Raw genomic sequence first — 14,068 nt, forward strand, 5'->3', positions numbered from 1 at the left:
TACCTCTGGTTAAACATACTTCAATCTGCCTGGTGAATGCTGGCACAGAAGATGAAGGTCTTCAATCTACTTGTTTGGATACTAGTAACTCTCTTAGCATGTGCACTCCCCTCCCTGAAGCTACAAAATAAAATTTCATCTTCTAGTTCCACGTGGAGAAAGCATGCAAATTTAAAACAAGTAGTAAACAGTTCTGAGTAATGAGATTAGAAATATCTGAAAGTGCACTGAATCTGAACTGAGGCACTTAGGCAGTAGTCTTGTGATCCAAATAACAGGGCCTGGATTCTCTGAGCAGGTCTTTAGAGATCCCAACAGTGACGCATCTGTCTAAGTAGCCATTGCAGGGGATGCAGCCATACAGAGCTTGGAACCCTTTCCCAAATCAAATTTTGGACCTTGGAATCCCCACTGAGTGAGACAAGTCTTTTCCTTGCCCTCTTTCTCCCCTTTAGAGCATCTTTAGTGTTTATATTCCTGGGCCTAAGAAATAACCAAAAAGACAAAATTGAGTGACTAAGCGCCCATACACATATTCCTTAGTAAGGCTGGATTGCTGTATATTAAACTTGCTCATTTGCTAAAGAATATGTAGGTAGTTTTCAGTTTGAGGCTATTTATAAATAAATCTGCTATGAAAAAAAAAAAAAAGAAATAACCAAAAAGAGAGGGGCAGGAAGATATAAGCCTTTCACAGGCTGTGGATGATGTCTGGTTATATAATTTTATTTTCCACATACATGATCAGGAAGCCACAGCAGAGGGTGGGGCCAGTTATGAGAAGTAAAGATGGACATGTTGTGAACCAGAAAATTTCCTGTGTATTTTTGTCAGGATGAAAGTGGGTTTGCACTTAAATTCTACATGTCCTATGCCATTAGCTGGACTTTGAAGAGAAAATCTCTCATATCTCTGCATCTTAGTTTCTTCAACTAAACAATGATGGTGTTTAGCCTATAATATCATTCCTTGGTTGGTTTTATCCTTCTCAGTGGACTAAGATTCTTTGAAAAAAAGAGGAAGAAAATAAGAATTTCACAAAGGATACAAATAAGAATTGACTTTTCTATCATAAAGGGATTTATACACTTTAATAAATTAAGAAGATTTTATGCTAATTAATTTCCCCTGCCCTGTTGTGCAGAAAACTGATCTTTAGATACTCACAGAAATGATTTTATGTATATGTGTATATCAGCAAAGATAGCTACTAAATTTCAGATTTGTGATTGCATATGTAATTTCTGAATATGGCATTTTTTTTTTACAATAGGAATTGTCTGATTCATTCAGGTTCCTTTATCAATTCATATTATATTCAGTTGTCCACTTTCTGCAATTTCTCCTTTCATGTAAAGGATGATTGCCATGGCAATCAGAAACATAATCCAAGAGGCTCCAAATAAGAGTCTTAAGAAATGCAACTTGGGATTCACAGGATCTCATAACTTGAAAGAGAATTCTAAGGAAGAGAAAAGAGTCAGAAGCTTATAAAAACAAAAAGCCCTGAGCCTATTACGAATTTTCTGTTGAGAACTGTGATCTACTTTAAAGCAACTCAGAACATATTTGTCCTTAAGGAATCACAAATTGTTTTAGGGTAGGGGTCCATTAAGTATAGACTGAGGTGAGTTTCTGACAGATGTTCTGGATGACTTCATTAGGTCAGAAAAGTCCAATTCCATTCATAGTGACACAGGCATAAGTCATTTATTCTTCCTCAGTAACCTCCCAGGTCCATTTTAGAAAGCTCTCTTTGCAATATTGACTCCATTTTGATTTTCATTTCAGGTCCATGTTTGTCAAACCTTCATTCTTATTTTCCATGAATATGGAGGGGACTTTCACTTCTGCTTAGGATAACTAGGCTATCCTTAAAAAATTGTGATAATTTTTATGCTCTTTTTGTTAATTGGATCTGTTTCCTTGTGCATTTGAACTGGGCCCTTGTAAGCATTTGGGTAACAGAAAAGAAGAGTAGCTAACAGATCAGAAAGATGTGTGTTTTTCATTACTACCTCTAGCATGAATTATCTCTGTGGCCCTGGGTATATTACTTCAACTATTTGAGTCTCAGTTTTATAGAAACTAAGAAAAAGAAAAAAAAAAAAAAAAAGAAAGAAAATCCTACCTCTGATAATGTAAAGTCCCTGGCACAAGATAACTTCTAAAGATTTCTTATTCTATTCTATTGTTATTCTCAACATTCTACTTCAATTCACCTTATGGGTATTTGGTGTTATATATTTGCTGAAATGCTTTGGTATCAAAGGATTGCTAAAATCTGTTTGCAACTCCACCTAGCTCCATCTATGTGGCTTTAGGCTGCTTTCACTTTCATAGAGTAGAGCAAGTGGATCTGAATTTCTACAGCAAAAATTGCATCTCTTAGAAAAGACATATTTGAAGCTACACATCAAAAAGTTTGCACTTTCCTGCTAATGAAAGTCAAGAACTATCCAATGCACACAGAGGAGAATAAACAGATACTGACGAAAGCTGCTCAGTGGCTTATAGTTTTCAGTGACAAGAACTGAGAGATTTTTCAGTCAAGAAAACACATGAAATATACGAGAATCATTGCTTTTTCATCAAATTATAAAGATAATACATTAACCATACTGTTAATTTTTTTTCTCTGTGTCTCAATATGTATTTTTTACTAATTACAGTTGATCCTCACTATTCATGGATTTTGTATTTGCCAATTCACCTACTTGCTAACACTTTTTTGTAACCCCAAAATCAATATCCACAGTGTTTTCCCAGTCACCTGCAGACACACAGAGTGAAGAAAATCTGAGAGTCCACATGGTGGTCCTCCTTAGCTCAGACTGAACAAGCAAACTCTTTGCCTTCCTGTTTCACCCTTCATACTGCAAACAGGAGGTCTTCCCTGGTGGCTCAGATGGTAAAGCATCTGTTTACAATGCAGGAGACCTGGTTTCCATCCCTGGGTTGGGAAAATCCCCTGGAGAAGGAAATGGCAATCCACTCCAGGACTCTTGCCTGGAAAATCCCATGGACAGAGGAGCCTGGTAGGCTACAGTCCATGGGGTTGCAAAGATTCAGACACGAATGAGCAACTTCACTTTCACTTTTTGTTGTGTTTTTGGATGGTTTTACTCTTTTAAATGGCTCCCAAGTATAGTGCTAAAATGGTATCTAGCATTCTTAGTGCAAGAAGGCTGAGGTACCTTACCGAGAAAACAGGTTTGTTCGAATGCTTTCTTCAGGCATGAGTTATACAAGCTTATCAATGAGTTCAGTGTTAATGAATCAACAGTATGTGGAAAACAATATAAACATTGTAATAGCTTTTTGAAAATGTTTTAACTAAAGGCTCCCAGAAAACTAGCCCTGTTTTTGCCCTAGGAACAGTGTTTCTGCATCTGCTAATTCAGCATCTATGGTGACTTTAGACAGTATAACTAGAGCAGGTAATGAGAATCAACTGTATTTAGTAATCAAACATGATCAAGTGTGCCCAGCTAAAACGCTGTATGTTCTAAACTCTCTCCAAACTAGCTGGGTTATATTATTAAATTCTACTAACAATTTAAAAGAACCATTGTAGTACAATTAGCATTTCCTATTTGCCCCTGCTGCTGCTGCTGCTAAGTCACTTCAGTCATGTCCGACTCTGTGTGACCCCATAGACGGCAGCCCACCCGGCTCCCCTGTCCCTGGGATTCTGCAGGCAAGAACACTGGGAGTGGGTTGCCATTTCCTTCTCCAGTGCATGAAAGTGAAAAGTGAAAGTGAAGTCGCTCAGTCGTGTCTGACTCTTAGTGACCCCATGGACTGCACCCCATCAGGCTTCTCCGCCTGTGGGATTTTCCAGGCAAGAGTACTGGAGTGGGGTGCCATTGCCTTCTCCGTGGGGGCACTATTTCCCATATACCTTATGCATATAACCTGGAATGCAAATATAAAGGAAGAGGCCCGGCAGGCATGCTGGATCATGTGGTGACTTGGAATGGAAGCAGCACCCTGAGGAACTGAGAAGGGGAGCTAGAAACTGAGCCCTGCTGATGTCACATCTATAGAGTGCCTTCTGTCCCAGCCATGAAGTGCCTACCTGTTCACACATTACACATATCACAGAAATAATCTTCTGTTTTGTTTAATGCACTTCAAAGAATCCGGCTTGTATGTAGTAATTTTTATTTGTGTCTTCTACTAGAGTATACACATTAGTCTGTCAATTAAATGATGTCATTTGTCTCTAATTGATCTTATTCTTCCTGCTCTCATCCCCAACATTCATCACCTGTGGCACATTCTTGCTCCAGGACCTCTTGAAGTCAATATGGTCCACATTGTGCTATAGCTTTTAAAATGCTTCTAGTTCCATGTTTCTAGCATGTTATATATTTGACTCTTCCCTAATCGCCTGAATCAGTAAATAATGCTGTCCTTTTTCAACTATGTTATGTATATTAGTTATGTCTATATGATTTATACTGGAACACTGTAGGTGGAAGTACATCTTAAATTTTCCCTATACTCCATGATAATGGTAACAAATTTATAGCTGCTGAATAAACACCAGTTACTGTTTAAATTGCTAGAGAAAATTGACAATTACATATGTGTTCTTCAAATTTTCAAATTATATCTAATGCTGTCAAATAGCCACATCTTGTGTCGTGTGTGTGTGTATGTGTGTGTGTGTGTGTGTGTGTGTGTGTGTATTTAAGGAGCTTCCCTGGTGGCTCAGATGGTAAAGAATCTGCATGTAATGCAGGAGACCTGAGTTTGATCCCTGGATTGGGAAGATCCCCTGGAGAAGATAATAAACCCACTCCACTATTCTTGCTTAGAGAATTCCATGGACTGAGGAGTCTGGTGGCCTATAGTCTATGGAGTTGCAAAGAGTCAAACACAACATAGCAACTAACACACACATACACATAACATCTAATCATAAGTAATACATTTATAAAATATATAATATAATGCATATACAACATAATATTTAAATATCTAATCTGTTTAATTACAGTGATTAACAAAGTTGCAAAAACTGAAGATGAATAGTTTACATTCATAACTGATTATAGTCAATGAAATTGACATCATAACACTTGTTATTTTAATTGCAAATTTATGTTTATATATAAATGCATGCATAGGATATATGTATATGTACTATAGTCTTACTTTTTGTAATTTTAAATATATATGTCAGAAAAATTTAGTAAGAATACTTTTCAAGTCTCCATTCACGTTCTGTCTACAAACCATGTAACATTTAACTACTCATTCCAAGATCAGTCAGGTATGATGTTATAAAATATGTATTGTTCAGATCTGTTTAGTAACTAGAATAATTAACAAATTAACCTGTTTCTTCATTATTTTTCCTATTTTTTTTCTTTATGTCAGGTCACAGCAAGGTGCTTCTGTTTTTATATTCAAGTCGGAGATTCCTGCTAAGAAATGGTGTCATGCCCTATGCACAGGCTTCTTAGAAATTTATTATTTTGTACTTATGAAAGCATGAAAGCATTTTTCATCAGTTTAAATTTTACTTCTCTCATCTGATTTCATTTCAGAACAGAGAGTAGAGTGGGAAATGCAGTGACTCATATAAACCTAATTCACAATTACTCTGTATGTTTTTTCTTAGTGGAATCTAGGCCTTAATTATATTTGTCATATGCACCAGCTATATAATTTTGTCTTTCAAAGTCACTCTGTGTCCTAGAATTTCAACTAGAGGGCTCTTTTATAGGAAAATCACGTGCTTATTGGCACACTTGTTTAGGAGACTAAGATTTCTTCCTTTTTTCTTCCATCATTGTCTAGCAAGTCACATTATCTGCCCCTCATAAATGTTTGCCATATGCAAGAAACATATGGCAGGATTCTATAATTATGTCAAGTGTGGTCAATGCAAATTTTCTTAGAAGGATAATTCTGTCCTGTGCTAGCTAAGATATTACACAAAAATTCTTACACAATTCTTTCTTATCAGGAAATAATACTAATGCAATATTTATAAGTGCCGGTAGTATTTGCTATATTAAATTATTAATTTTAATCTATTTCCTAAAGAATACATGATAGAAATCTATAAGTATGTTGCTTTAATAAGTCATAATATTATGGCTTTCTTTTAAATTTTATACCAGTTGGACTGAAAATGAATATTTTCTACCTTGACTAAAGCAATTATTTTCACAACATAACAGTTTAAGACCACAATAATATTACTCATCGAAACAACTATGTTTCAGTCCATGCATATAAGTCTGCATTGGTGACATAATTGGTTTTTAATAAACATATCCATATATGAAGATCTCATTTCTCTCTTAAATAATTTAGTTATTACACATTAAAGAGATGGAGATTATGGAGATAGGAAGGAAAGAAAGAAACCATGGCCATAAGGTAGTTATATATGTCTTCATTTCTAAGAAAGCTGTACATTTTTTATTGTTGATACAAACACAGAAAATTTTAAAAATACTGGAAAAGTGGCTGGTCATATAAAATTATTCTTCTACATTTGTTTTTATTTTAACCACATGATCTTTCTCATGTTAAATGATTCAGAAATTTTAAGATATTAACTGGAATTATATGTATATAATTTATATATATGTATATGTGTATAATGAATACATATGTATATAGGTATGTGCATACCTATATGTATGCCTATAAACATATGTATTCATATATACATGTATACATATATGGGCTTCCCTGGTGGCTCAGACAGTAAAGAATCTGCCTGTAATGCTGGAGACCCATTCTCAGGTCAGGAATATCCGTGGAGAAGGAAATGCCTACCCACTCCAGTATTCATGCCTGGAGAGTTTCATGGACAGAAGAGTCTGGTGGACATAATCCATGAGATCACAAAAAGTCAGACACAACTAAGCAACTGAGCACGCACATATGTATACGTAACATGTATCAGTTTAGTTCAGTCACTCAGTCATGTCCAACTCTTTGCAACCCCATGGAGTGCAGAAACCTAGGCTTCCCTGTCCATCACAAACTCCTGGAGCTTTCTCAAACTCATGTTGGTGATGCCATCCAACCATCTCACCCTCTGTCATCCCCTTCTCCTCCTGCCTTCAATCTTTCCCAGCATCAGGGTCTTTTCAAATGAGTCAGTTCTTCGCATCTGATGGCCAGGGTATCAGAATTTCAGCTCTAGCATTAGTCCTTCCAGTGAAAATTCAAGACTCATTTCCTTTAGGATGGACTGGCTTGATCTCCTTGAAGTCCAAGGGACTCTCAAGATTCTTCTCCAACACCGCAGTTCAAAAGTATCAATTCTTCAGTGCTCAGCTTTCTTTATGGTCAGACTCACACATAAATTCATGACTACTGGGAAAAGAAAACACATAGTTTTGATAAGACAGATCTTTGTTGGCAAAGTAATGTCTCTGCTTTTTAATATGCTGTCAAGGTTGATCATAACTTTCCTTCCAAGGAGCAAGCGTTTTTCAATTTCATGGCTGTGGTCACCATCTGCAGTGATTTTGGAGCCCAAGGAAATAAAATCTCTCAATGTTTCCACTATTTCCCCATCTATTTGCCATGAAGTGATGGGACTGGATGCCATGATCTTAGCCTTTGAACATTTAATTTTAAGCCAGCTTTTCCACTCTTCTCTTTTACTTTCATCAAGAGGCTCTTCAGTTCCTCTTCACTTTCTCCTGTAGGGGTGGTGTCATCTGTGGTTATTGATATTTCTCCTGATAATCTTGAGTCTAGCCTCTGCTTCATGCAGCCTCGCATTCTGCATGATGTACTCTGCATAGGAGTTAAATAAACAGGGTAATAATATACAGCCTTGATGTACTTCTTTCCCAAAATGGAACCAGTCCATTGTTGCATATCAAGTTCTAACTGTTGCTTCTTGACCTGCATACAGATTTCTCAAGAGGCAGGTTAGGTGGTCTAGTATTCCCGTCTCTTTAAGAATACATATAACATGTATACACATGTTATATATGTGTGTGTGCACACGTGCACATACATACACATATATATGCATATATACATACACATATATATGCATATATGTCTGGCTAAATCTGTGGCTATGGAAACACAGTACAGATGGCCTACTGTGAGGTTATATGTGGGTTTTCAACAGCAGGGAGATCATGGTCTCTAATGTCCATGTTGCATAGGGATCAACTATATATACATTGTAATTGGTATATGTAGATATCTATGTAGATTATAATCATGATGCATTTCATCAGTGCAAGTGTTGACTGACTGACTTGCAGAATTGTCATTAGAAATAAGTAAGATCTCTGTGATGTTTTATTTTGGGTACAAAGAAGAGAATAATAGACCATTGTTTAATTAGCAATTAATTAAGCTTGGTAAAATGTATGCATCACGTAAGATCTTTTGCTTTGAGTTCTTCCTCTGCTACTGCAATAATAGACCATTGTTTAATTAGCAATTAATTAAGTTTGACTAAAGGTATGCAGCATGTACCATCTTTTGCTTTGAGTTCTTCCTCTGCTACTGCAATTGTGCCTGTTCTTTCATTGCCCCACAAACTAGGTAGAGCTACCTCTCATCCTACATAGGTATAGCACCACTCTGGATTCTACTCACTTGACTGTCAAAAGACCTTGCTTCTTTGTAGATGTGTTCTCTTCTCAGCTCTTCAGATCTGTCCTTCATACTGGTTTCTTTCCTTCAGTATTTATATTTCTCCAATATTAAAGCCAATGATCAATAAATAGGTTATCAAACTAACTTCATTTTGCTCTATTCTCTTTTCCTATAAACTGATCCTATGCCCTTCAAACTCAAAACTACATTTATCAAAATTTTCGAAAGGCAACTGCTCCTCCTATTTCCCATATAGTGATTATTTCTAGTACCAGTCACCTAATCATACAAGTCAGAACAGTAAAGGTTTTTGTACTTATCTCCATTAATCATTTCCCATAGCCAAATCCTGTGATTATAAGATTTCAATGTAAACTAATCTCACAAATAGCTTCATGGTTTCTTGTTTTCACTACCCCTAAACTTTATTGTCTTTGAATTGGTTACTTTCCTCTATGAAAATTGAAACTATAGAAAAACCTTGAAATATATCCTCTGAATAGGAAACATAACTGATATGGGAAAAAGGGATTTAATTTAACATGAGTATTCATCCAGCTTGAATCTAAAGTTTAGAAACAAGTAGCAGTATGATTTCCCCCCTAAATCTTAGTTGTTCTATTTAAAAAAAATTGCCAAATGAGATGCATTCAGTTCTGCTATAATGTAATATGTGAATTCTTAAAAATCAGTATGCTCTACAAAATCACACAATAAAAAATATGGGGCTTATTAATAAAATGAAGTTAAGAGCATGGCACTCCAAGACTTTTGACAGTGACATGTTAAAACAACAAAACACTTAAGAGAGATAGTAGCATACATTTGCATATTCATGCACACGAAGTCTCTTCAGTTGTGTCCAACTCTTTGCAACCCTGTGGACTGTAGCCTGCCAGGCCTCTCTGTCCATGGGATTCTCGAGGCAAGAATACTGGAATGGGTTGCCATGCCTTCCTCCAGGGGATCTTCCCAACCCAGGGATAGAGCATGTATCTCTTAAGTCTCCCGCACTGGCAGGCGGGTTCTTAATCACTAGAAGCACCTAGGAAGCCCAGGTTTGCATGTGTCATATGAGTAAATAAAAGCCACAATACATAGGCCACTTTCCCTAGGAAAAGACCTGGAAGAGCCTTTTGCATTGCCGAAGTGGGCACTGAAATGGTTGCTGCTTATGATGTATTGTAAAACATAGATGTAGGGTTATATGAAATCGAATGAAAATTATCAGCCAGACACAGAAGGGTACGTAGCATAACACATGTGATAGACTGAGGTAATAGGTATATATTTGAGGTTTGTGTGTAGGCGTGTTTTGGCTTGGTCCAATTGGGTGAAGTGTCTTTTGTTTTTTGTTTTCTGTTCATCTAGTGCTTTGGTTTTACCAGACAAAATTGTACATAGCTTATACAGAAGAATCTGGTAACATTAATAAGACCTTATAATTATTAGAAGTTAAAAGAGATGAGGGAAAAGAAATATTGGTAAAGCAAGAGATGTGATCCTCAGAAGATAATTTTTTAAATAGAAAATTAAAGATGATAATACTGTCATTACCCATCCTGCACATGGGTTGTTTTATAAATTGCACTTGTACAAGTTGAAATGGGAGCTATCATTTCAGAAGAAAGCTATGTTATATTTCAGGCAAGAAGATGCAAATATCTGATTAAAAGAAAAAGAAACAGGCCTCTGTTTTTTTATTTTGCATGTAGTGAAACTGGTTGTCTGACCTTGTAACAACAAGTGAATAGACAGAATAGATTGAAAATGGGCTGAAAAGACTGAAAATCAACAATTCTTCTTGGATCTATTAGAGAAGGGAGGGCACAGGCAAGATCACCACCCTCAAAATAGGAGAGTAGATAGGCAACTAGAAGTAGATGTGGCTTAGTAGAGCAAGGATTTTTTTTTTAGCACAAATTGGAAAGCAGTGCTGGCATAGAAAACCTGAACGATAATTGATGAATGGCTAGAGGCTCATTTTCGGCAACTCTGAGACTTAAAAATTCCAGGGAAATCGTGAGTTTGGGGTGGAGGGCAGCATAACATTGTGTGACTTATTTTCAGGAAATTGACCATGTTGCCAAAGTAAATATCTGAGGAAAATCCCCTCAGGCTTCTAGCAAGGAGGAGGAAAAGGCAATGGTTTTGAAGGACACACAAGCACTTAACAAGGCCTGTCCTCAGGGGTAATTATTTAGCCATAGTCTAAAATTCTGGAGCATTATCTGAGCTTAACTGACCCTGGGAAGGGAAACACAGAAGTCCCCTACATACGAACAAGTGAGTTCCATTCTGAGAGCCCACTCATATGTCCAATTTGTTCCTAAGTCCAACAAAGTTAGCCTGGCTACCCAACTAACACAATTGACTATGTAATACTGTATTGTAATAAGTTTATAGCACTTCTCACATAAATAACACATAAAAACAAACACAAAATATAAAGAAAACATTTTAAATCTTATAGTACAGTACCTTGAAAAGTACAGCACTATAGTACAACATCTGGCATACAGGGGCTAACATCCAGTGAACAGGCAAGAAGAGTTATTGACTGGAGAAGGGAGACGAGGTGGGAGATGGTAGAACTGAATAATTGACAGCAATAGGAGATAAAGAGCAGGCTGCAATTCTACTCATGCCTGACATTGATGGGCTTCATATTCACATCTTTAAATTTCACAACTTGAAGGTTCGTATGTAGGGGATTTACTGTACTTGACTCCAGCCTGCTCCAGCCTACTCAAGTGAATCACTCCCATGTATATGGGGAGGGAAAAAAAAAAAAAAAAAAACCTGCTAGATTGTTGTAAAGATAATAGTCCAGAGGTACAGGCTGTCTAAAAGACTGAGACCTAATCATAGGACTATAACACACTCTGTCTACCCATACACCTTACCTCTATATTGTGTGCTATACTCAGATATCTCTAATTCTTTGTGACCTCACAGCCTGAAGCCCATCAGTCTCCTCTGTCCAAGGAGTTTTCCAGGCAAGAATATTGGAGTGGGTTGCCATTTGCTTCTCCAGGGTATCTTACCAAGTCAGGGATCAAACCTGCATGTCTTGCATTGGCAGGCAGATTTGTTATTAGTGCCACCTAGGAAGCCCACAACCATATTACTAAATGTCTATTTACTCCTTTTCCTTTAACCTGGTACATCATGTACTCCTATCAAGAAGAAATTAGGACACACAACAAAAGGCCAAAAAAAAAAAAAAAAAAAGATTTTTAAAACAACTGTGATTAATATGCTAAGGGAATTAATAGATAAAGTAAATACTAAGTAAGAATAGATGGGCAATGTAAGGTGCGATGGAGGTTTTAGGAAAGAACCAAAAGGACATCATACAGATAATAATAATAATAATAAAACTGTAACAAAAATGAAGAATTTCTCTCATGGATTTATTTATTGATTGAAAATAGTTTAGGAAAGAGTCTCTGAGCTAGAAAACTCATATATATCAAAAGAATCCTCAAAAACTGAAGAAAAAATGAGTCAAATATACATGGACTGTGGGACAATGACAAAAAGTAACATACACATAATGGGAACACAGGAAAGAGAAGAAAGATAAAAGAAGAGAAGAAATATTTGAAACAATAATGGAATTTCCACAGATTAATGTCAGACACCGAATCACAGATCCAGGATACTCAGGAAACAAGCCAGCTAGATGCCAAAAAATATTCCACCTAGACACATCATCTTCAGACTTCAAAAATTTAAAGATTAAAAAAAAATCTTAAAAAAAAAAAAACAGAAGGGAAAAAAAATCTTAACCTTTATAGGAACAAATATAAGAATCACATCTTATTTAGAAACCAGAAAAGAAAAAAGAGAATGGAATTAAATAGTTAAAAGATTGAGATAGAAAACAAAACAAAACAAACAACTTTCCCCCACAAACAAAAACCCTGCTAAATTATAATTCTGCATCTTGTGAAATCGCTCTTCAACATAAAGAGAAATAGACTTTCTCAGAAATTGATGGAAAATGTTAGAAGTCCTTCAGAGATAAGGAAAATAATACAGATCAGTAGCTGATATCTACATGAAGAAAAAAAAAAGATGATCAAAGAAGGAATATGTGAAGGTCAAATAAAAACTTTCTAGTTCTTATTTGAACTGATAGATAATTTGTTCAAAATGGTAATAGCAACAGTCTATGTATTCTTATACATATATCTTATGTGTGGGTGTATGTGCTCACGTTCAGTCGTATCTGACTCTTTGTGACCCCATGCACTATATTCTGCTAGGCTCCTCTTCACGGAATTTTCATGGTAAGAATATGAGAGTGGGTTACCATTTCCTTTTCCAGGGTATCTTCCCTACCCAGCAATAGAACTGTGTCTCTTGAATCTTCTGTAATGGCAAGCAGATTCTTTACCACTGAGCCATCTCAGAAGCTCCTTATGTATATGTGTGTGTATGTATCTCTCTCTCTCTCTCTCTCTCTCTCTCTCTCTCTCTCTATATATATATATATATATATATATATATATATATATATACACACACACACACATATACACACTTGTATATATATATATATATGGTTATACATAATAAAATGAATAATAGCAATAGTAAAAGTGACATGAGGAAAGAATTGACATTTTGTTATTATGAAGTATTTATTTATGATATTCATGAAGTAGTATTGTGTTATTTGAAAGTGGGCTTGGATTAGTTGTAAATGTATATTGCAAACTCTAAAGTAATTAGTAAAAAAAAAAAATTAAATATCACTAATATGCTGAAAAGGAGAGGAAATGGAAGTATACAAAGTGCTCAATTTAAACCACAAAGGTAGAGCAATGGTGAAAGACAAAAATAGGAAGAACAAAGGCAACATATAAGAAACAGTAACAAATATGATAAATGTTATTTCTACTACATCAGCTATCACTTTGAATATCAATAGTGTAAACGTATCAATTAAAAGAAAGAAATTATCAGAATGAATCAAAAAAGCCAAGACTTAAATACAGCAGTCTATAAGAAACCCACATTAAATAGAAAGACACATATATTAAAAGCAAATCAAAACCACAATGAGGTACCACTTCACACCAGTCAGAATGGCTGGGATCCAAAAATCTGCAAGCAATAAATGCTGGAGAGGGTGTGGAGAAAAGGGAAACCTCCTACACTGTTGGTGGGAATGCAAACTAGTACAGCCACTATGGAGAACAGTGTGGAGATTCCTTAAAAAATTGCAAATAGAACTACCTTATGACCCAGCAATCCCACTGCTGGGCATACACACCAAGGAAACCAGAATTGAAAGAGACACATGTACCCCAATGTTCATCGCAGCACTGTTCATAATAGCCAGGTCATGGAAACAACCTAGATGTCCATCAGCAGATGAATGGATAAGAAAGCTGTGGTACATATACACAATGGAGTATTACTCAGCTGTTAAAAAGAATTCATTTGA

This window comes from Budorcas taxicolor, chromosome 1 (assembly GCF_023091745.1).
Source record: "Budorcas taxicolor isolate Tak-1 chromosome 1, Takin1.1, whole genome shotgun sequence".
In the NCBI taxonomy this organism is placed as follows: Eukaryota; Metazoa; Chordata; class Mammalia; order Artiodactyla; family Bovidae; genus Budorcas; species Budorcas taxicolor.